This window comes from Calidris pugnax, unplaced genomic scaffold, assembly GCF_001431845.1.
Source record: "Calidris pugnax isolate Ruff unplaced genomic scaffold, ASM143184v1 scaffold42, whole genome shotgun sequence".
In the NCBI taxonomy this organism is placed as follows: Eukaryota; Metazoa; Chordata; class Aves; order Charadriiformes; family Scolopacidae; genus Calidris; species Calidris pugnax.
In genome coordinates, this window is record NW_015090920.1 from 16,428,069 (window position 1) to 16,435,469 (window position 7,401).

The 7,401-nt window shown below is 41.2% G+C and overlaps 1 protein-coding gene across 1 annotated transcript in view; it reads right to left on the reverse strand.

Moving 5' to 3' along the window:
- Window positions 1-583, reverse strand: part of UGT8 (UDP glycosyltransferase 8) — a 45,400-nt gene extending 44,817 nt beyond the window's left edge. The window contains exon 1 of the mRNA XM_014950092.1: window positions 113-583. The gene's annotated coding sequence lies outside the window, so the exon portion shown is untranslated. The remainder of the gene's footprint in view (window positions 1-112) is intronic.
- Between the last annotated feature and the right edge of the window lie 6,818 nt (window positions 584-7,401).

Here is a 7,401-nt window from a genome sequence, read left to right on the forward strand (position 1 = left end):
AAAAAAAAAAAAAAAAGGCAACAAGGTGAAAGAATCTCCCACCTCCTCGCCCGCGCAGGGACCCGCCGCCTCAGAGCCCCCCCGACCCCCGCTGCCCCCCGAGCTCCCTCACCGCTCTCCCTTCAGGGCCGTTTCTCCGCGGTCGCTGCCTTTGGTAACGAGCCGAAGACCGGTGCTCGCCGTTCCTCGCCGCTCCTTTTCCTTTCGGTAGAACCGGGGTTCGCCCAGCTCCGTGTCCGGCCCCCGGCTTTCAGGCCCTGCTCCCGCCGGCGCCCCTCCGCTGCGGCGCCGGGCCCCGCCTGTCCCCTCCGCCCAGGCTCTGCTGCACCTGCGGCGGCGGCCGAGGAGAGGAGAGGGCACCCTCGCTCCGTCCCTCCCTCAACTTCTCATCACTTCCCGCTGCCCCCGCTCCGCTCCGCCGCGCTGCCGCCGGGCGCATACACCGCCGCTGCCCTCGCACCCCCGGCGGGTCCTTGGGCTAAACCGGGGGAAGGCCGCCCTCACCCCTTTTCTCCCCCCTCCTTGGCCGGCGCGGAGAAGCTGCTGTCCGGGTGGCCGGGCACCCTCCCGCCCCATGCACTGCCCCGGTTCCCAGGGCAGCGGGCAGGTCCCCTGTGCCCGCCTCTAGCAGGTGGGACCGGGGCCGCCCTCCCGTCAATCAGCCCGGGAGCGGCCGCGGGAGGCACGGTCCCGGGGGAGGCGGGGGTGGGCGGCCGGGGTGCTCCCTGCCCCCGGGGCTCCGCGCCTCTCAGGGCGGCCGAGCACGCTGCCCTGCCAGGGCCCGAAGCGCGGGGGGACCGGGGAGGCACAAGGCCGGCCCCCCCCCGGGGATCGGAACCTCCAGCTGTCCCCGGGGAATCACGGAACGGCGGGCACCTCTGGGCATCATCTCCTCCAACCCCCCTGCCAAAGCAGGGTCACCTAGAGCAGGTCGGACAGGAACGCATCCAAGGCGGGTTTTGAAGATTTCTGGAGAAAGAGACTCCACGACCTGCCTGGGCAGCCTGTTCCAGCGCTCCCTCAGCCTCAGGAAGCTTCTCCTCATGTTCAGATGGAGTTTCCTCTGTTCTGGCTTGTGCCCCTTGTCCTGTTGCTGGGTTCCACCGAAAAGAGCCTGACCCTATCTTCTTGACACCCACCCTTTAGATATTGATAAGCATTTATGATATCACCTCTCAGGGTTCGCTTCTCCATGCTAAACAGACCAGGTCTCTCAGCCTTTCCTCATGAGAGAGATGCTCCATTCCCCTTGATCACTTTCATTCCCCTGCACTGGACTTTATCCAGTAGTTCCTTGCCTTTCTTGAAGTGAGGATCCCAGAACTGGACACAGTACTCCAGATGTGGCCTCACCAGTGCCAAGTAGAGGGGGAGGATGACCTCCATTGACCTACTGGTCACACTCTTTTTAATGCACCCCAGGAGACCACTGGCCTTCTTGGCTGGCTCATAGTCAACCATGAGGTGCATTTTGGTGGAGCTGTGCCCTAACACCCATCTTCCTTCTTCATTACCACCTGGCTTTGGCTAAAAACTAAAAAGCACAAAAACGCTCAAGAACTCCTAAGCCTTTTCTCCCATACCCCTCCTTCATTAGAGCTAAGTGTAGTTGCCCCACATTGGGCAACAAATTCACTCAGCTACTTCAGTTGGTAAAGCATCTATCATTCATTTAAGTTAGAACGTTGATCCTAACTAGTCAAGTGATATCTGGTCCTTTATCTTCTCCTTCTGCAGGAAAGGGCACTCAGCTCCCCATTGCTTTGGTCCCTGCTTGGGGAAGGCTGGATATAAGGGATGGAACCCTCGCATCCTCCATCATCCTGGGAAAGGCCTACCAGTGGACTTCTAAGCCATCACCTGACAAACTTTAAATACTAACGGTAATTCTCCAATTGGTTTTGTGTGTGTGGTTTGGGGACGTGGGGGTTCTTTTTTTTTTTTTTTTTCCTGTTATTCACTTATTATATAATAAAAGTGTAGTTTCACAACTGACAGACAACAACATTCTATGAAAGAACAAGATTTGGCCTCTGCCTGCCATACACTTTTTAAAATCCAAACTTTCCCCTTGCTTGCTTTAAATTAGAAGGTCAAAAGTGTTTTATGAACCCACCGAGGTAAATACTTCTTTCATTGAAGTTTTTGTAATGAACTGTAAAGGAAAAAAAGTTTCAGACAGTCTTTCTGATTTGACAGATCAAGTTACTCATTTAATAAAAGTGAAAGTTTAAGTTTCATCAGGCAAAACAAGAAAGTTAATGAAATTTGAATGATAACAATGAAAGCACGATAAGAAAACTGAACATGAACTTTAAATTGATCCCCATTCTAGTAAAGATGGCTTGCAAAAGAAAATGAAACTTTCCTTTCATTTAAATTAATCCAATTTATTTCAAACATAGAACTTCTCAAATTATTCATTATAGAGCCTTTTAAAATTCCTTCTGTTTCTCACATATGAAACATAGGATTAAAGTTTCTCAAATCTCTTGCCCCACCCATTTGACATCTAGTTAACATTAAATTAGATGCTATTGTGTTGAAAGTTTTAGTTACTTCAAGGCAAAATAAATTTCAATATTGTACTGAAAATGTCTCACAGTGATGGTAGTGTTTTGAATTAGTGTATACGATTTAATACTAACTCAAGAGAGAATGTTACTTCTAGGAGCTTTTTTATTCATCTCCACACCTACCTTTCCTGTCAGCAAGTCAGAGTTGCATGATTTTATCAATGTTCTGCCTTCCTGCTTTCCTATCTTCAGCAGACTGGCATAGGTCAGATAAAATATTTTGTTGAAAATCAATGTGTTCAGAGTTAATGATTTCCGTATAACATTGTACATTTATTGAAATGAGATATGGGGATCTTTCCATGATGCAAATATTTCAACTCAAAGTACGTGGTATTGTCCTGTCTTTGCCTGTTATGATCACATGCTATTGAAAAATTGGTTTTATTTCAGACTCCAGATACGCATATAATTTTGTATTTAACAATTTTGTATTTATTTCAAATATGACCTTTTCTTCATTGGAGGGAAGTACTGCAGTATGTGGTACCTTAACGTTACATTATTATATGCTCCCAGAGAAACTGACTTTTGGATTGGAAGAGTATCTTCAAACACTCCGTTGGTATAACCTCAGTTTACTGTTTTCTAGACAGCTAGTCCTATAATGTTCATTTTTAGATAGACTTGTCCAGGAAAAGCAACTTCAAATAGTGACTGTAGTTGGATTTCTTTTCAATGGTTTCCTGGTACAGAAGACTCCAGATGTACTAAATGTTGATTGTCTTACCTTCAATGTAGGTTTTAAGTATGGAGATGCAGTGCAATTTGGGGTGAGATCTTCTAAAGTTCCATATCACAATAATGTTCATAAGTAATTGAAACCAGAATTATTAATATGTTATTATATCAAGTTTCATCTTGTCACAATTTAATATCTCTTGGAAATGCTGGGCACTCCTGGAGACCCAAATTATGGGGTCTTGGCAGATAAAGTAGTATCTTACTGTGGAATATCGATGTCTTGCACGTGACTGCTCCAGTCTTTAATGTCTGACTTGTTATTTTGATAAACAATATCGTGATGTTAGTATATTTCTTCATCATTAAAGAGATGCAAGTGAACTGTAGATTACTTTCAGAACAAAAAGAGTGCATAATGAAAAGTAGTTGGGGTTTTTTTCTGTGTTTAACTAATTGTTGTATTTTTACTTGCTGCATACTTACAGCAACCCAGCTGTGAAGACAGTAAATAGAAGGTAAAAATTACTAATTAAGCTATTATTATAAATCTAAGGTATATTAGGTACACAGCCCAATACTGAAACATGGAATTTTTGTTCTCCAGTGAATTCCAGAACATAACACAGAAATTCTGTGTTGCAAAAATCTTGGAATTCCAAATTGTGCTAAGGAAATCGGATTCAAATAAAATAATGAAAAGTCACAAAATGCTATAAATATGAAGCATTTTTAATTTTCATGACAGGTTTACAGGGCTAATAAACACAAGTGGTTTTGAACAACCAAAGTATCCAGAGGGACACCTTCATGTTATTTTTCAAGAGAGAAATCTATTTCATTTGCTTTTACATTGGACGCTGATATCATTAAAGTTATTTTTACTAATTGAGGAACAAGAAATGCATCTTGTTTTTCTGAAGGGCTTTAGAACTAGATTCTGTTGGATGAACTCAAGAGTGCAGCAGCTGCAGAGCACTGTTTCCTGTTGCATTTTCTTCCCACTGGAGTTTTTACCATATTCATAAGAATATAGAAATATTAAACTGTTAATTTCAGGTATGTGTTTCTTCTAATCTGGCTGATTGGACAGTGTATGTAAATTAAATTGAAGATACGTCCTTTTGCTTTTTTCCTGATTTGCATTGGTCTCTTGGCAAAAGAGAGAGTAATTTCTCCGGTAGATTTCTGGATCATGATGATTCATGTTCAGTTCTTTAAGTGCTTTTTTCCTAGTGCCTTGATTGTTTTGACTATACATGCACATACTTCAAGAGCTTCTACAGAGCAAAGTAGAAGTATAACCTTCCTTGTAACTTATCTAAGTGTTAGCTAATATTGCTTGTTAATTGATAAGAGATAATAAGCAGCCAAACTAATTTATTTAAATAAGGTTTTTTGTTCTATTGCCTTACAGTTTTCCAGATGCAACTAATAATCTGTAATGTACGTTACATCATTTAACTGCAGTGTTACCAGACAACCATCTCTTCCAAATCTGCTTGCCACTTCTTGTGACCTCGTTCACAGATCCTCATAAACACCATAAAGGTGTACAGAAGAGTCTGCCTTTGCTGTAGGCAACTGTTGGCCTTATTAACTCACATAATTGACACTAACACAAAAGTGGTGTTTATTCTGTCTATATAGGTGACTCCCATAACTGTACGTCACAACTATGAATGGTGGTTCCCAACAGAAAATAACCAGTCTGTGATCAGGCTATGTTTTGTGGCTCTTGTAAGTGTGAAATGGTAATTTCTAATTAACCGATGTGTATCTGGGTAGCAGATCTTAATAAGATTTTTACTTAGAGGAGAAATCTGTGATGCACCTGCAGGTGTTCCCTCAGTGCAGCCTGTGTGTTTACAAAACATAATATTCTGTTTCCTTGAATGGAAATTTTAACAAAGAAAGAAGGAGTAATTTATAAACAAACCTAAGTGAGATCTCATCTCTCATTATTCCTTGTCTGACAGTACGGTAACTTTCTGAGGAGGGTTTTTCCTGTGTAGAAAAGTGTTAAAACCATTAATGCCACTGCACTGTGCCTTGTTTTAAAAGACGTGCTGTGGTTAGAGAGGGTACAGGGAAGAGCTTTTAAAGCATTTAAGGGGATTGAGCAGCTGCCTTAGAGCTGGAACTCTTCTGTGTGGAAAGGAAAACGCTGGGGGAGGATATGGTCAAGATTAGCAAAACCCTGAAGGGAGTAGAGATAAAAGATAGACAGCTGTTATTCATTAGATCGTGAAATCCAAGAACCAGGTGATTCTAACTGCAGCAAGTACCAAAACAGCTTAAAGGAAGCTCTTCTGGAACAGCAGCTGACCTTGATTTCTTTTATTACTGCAGGAAGTTACGGAGGCGGGCTGTTTCAGCAGGTTCGGAAGGGGAGTAAGCAGCTTCATGGGCAACAACTCTATAAAAAATCATTAAAGGTAGGGTTTTACCCTCTAACTGTCCAAATACAATAACTGAATGTTCTAGGTGAGCAATAGGGGAATTGATTATAGGAAGTGGCTGTGCTTTCTCTGAGGGGTATTATTTTTTTTTTCCCTCCCTGCCATCAGAAACTGAATAGTGACTTAGGGGGACTTTGTTTCACCTGTATGGTATTTCTTGTGTTGAGAACTCTCAACTAGAGAGCATCCAAACTCATGAATTAAGTTCTTTTTTTGTTAGCTTTGTACCGATTTCAGCAAAGCTCTTTATGTGAGACTGTAGTTAGAAAATTTAAAGAATGATTTTATTTTTCTTCCCATTGCTAAATAGAGGTGAGATTGTTTTCATAAAATTTACTCTGGAAAATTAAGTTGTGTTTATGTCAGAGCATTGTTAAGTCTTAAGGCAGTATAGATGTTAGTTTAAATTGTAATAAGCAGGGAAGAAGTGCTAGGTGTGGTGTTTGGTGTCTGTTCTGGTGAGATTTTGTTCATTTGTTTGTTCTCTTAGCTATGATTCACTTAAGTCAGTTCAAAACCTGTGCAACTCTGTATTATTTTCATGTTGAATATTGCTCTTCTGACATTGCACACTCAAGTTGCTTCTTGAGTTGTGTAACAACCACTTCCTTGTCATGTTTGTAAACAGAAACATAGAACTAGCAAGATAGATGTTTGTGTCTGCATTTTGAAAAAAATGGGTTTAATTTGATTTTGGAAGAAAATTCATTAAGTATATAAAAAATCTGCACATGAAAAATCATACATAAGGTTTTATTTCTTATTATTGTTCCTATCTGTAAAAGTCTCTTTTCAGTTATGATGTTTTCTTTAATTTTTGGTAGTTGAAATTAGAGCCAAAGATTGAAGAGCCACTGTTATCATTCAGATGAAGGTTGAAATGCCAGATGACTTTTACATCTCTGACCAAGCTGATTTTTATAAACTCAAAAACCATCTGTGTGGATTTAGCCTGATTATGATTGTATTTTTAGTTGTAATTAAAAATGTTTTATTATTTACAAATGTAGCTTGTTATTTTGCAGGTTTCTAAACTGTGTGCAGATAATGCTATTTATAGTCATCCTTATCCTTCTGAAAATAAGATAAGGGCTGCAGTTTTATCTCATTAAGCTTGTGGAAGGCAACACGGAACAGATACTGGTGATAGGTCTTTTGTCTTTCTGAAGTATCAAAAGGTTTTCAAAGTCTATTATCTGATGGGGCTTGCTTAATCTGATTAGTTTGTTAGACATGAAGAAGCAATTACAAAATGCTACTACAATAAAGTCTCCTTTTAGAAGGAAATAAGAACTCTTAAATACTTAGCAAAGCTTGGAGGTAGTACTAACTTTATACCTAACCAATGCAAGTTGCTGGTCTGTGTTATCTACATATTGTAACAAGTCTTGAGTTCACTCTCTGCAGAGAGAATAAATCAATCCAGCAAGATGCCTGAATATACTTTGTTTTTATGTTTCCTTGACAGGTGACCTCCGAAAGTACTGATTAGGTTTGCAGATAAAGTTGTAGCTTAAGTCATACGTGATGGTAAAGTGTGGCTTATGTAATTTTCCTGTTTAAGCAGAAAAGGTTAGTAGTGTATGACCATAAATAAGATAATTAATAATGCTTGGATATTCTACTAAAACACATTACTGTTTGAAAGAAGGTGGGGGGGGGGGGGGAGCCCAAAAAAACAA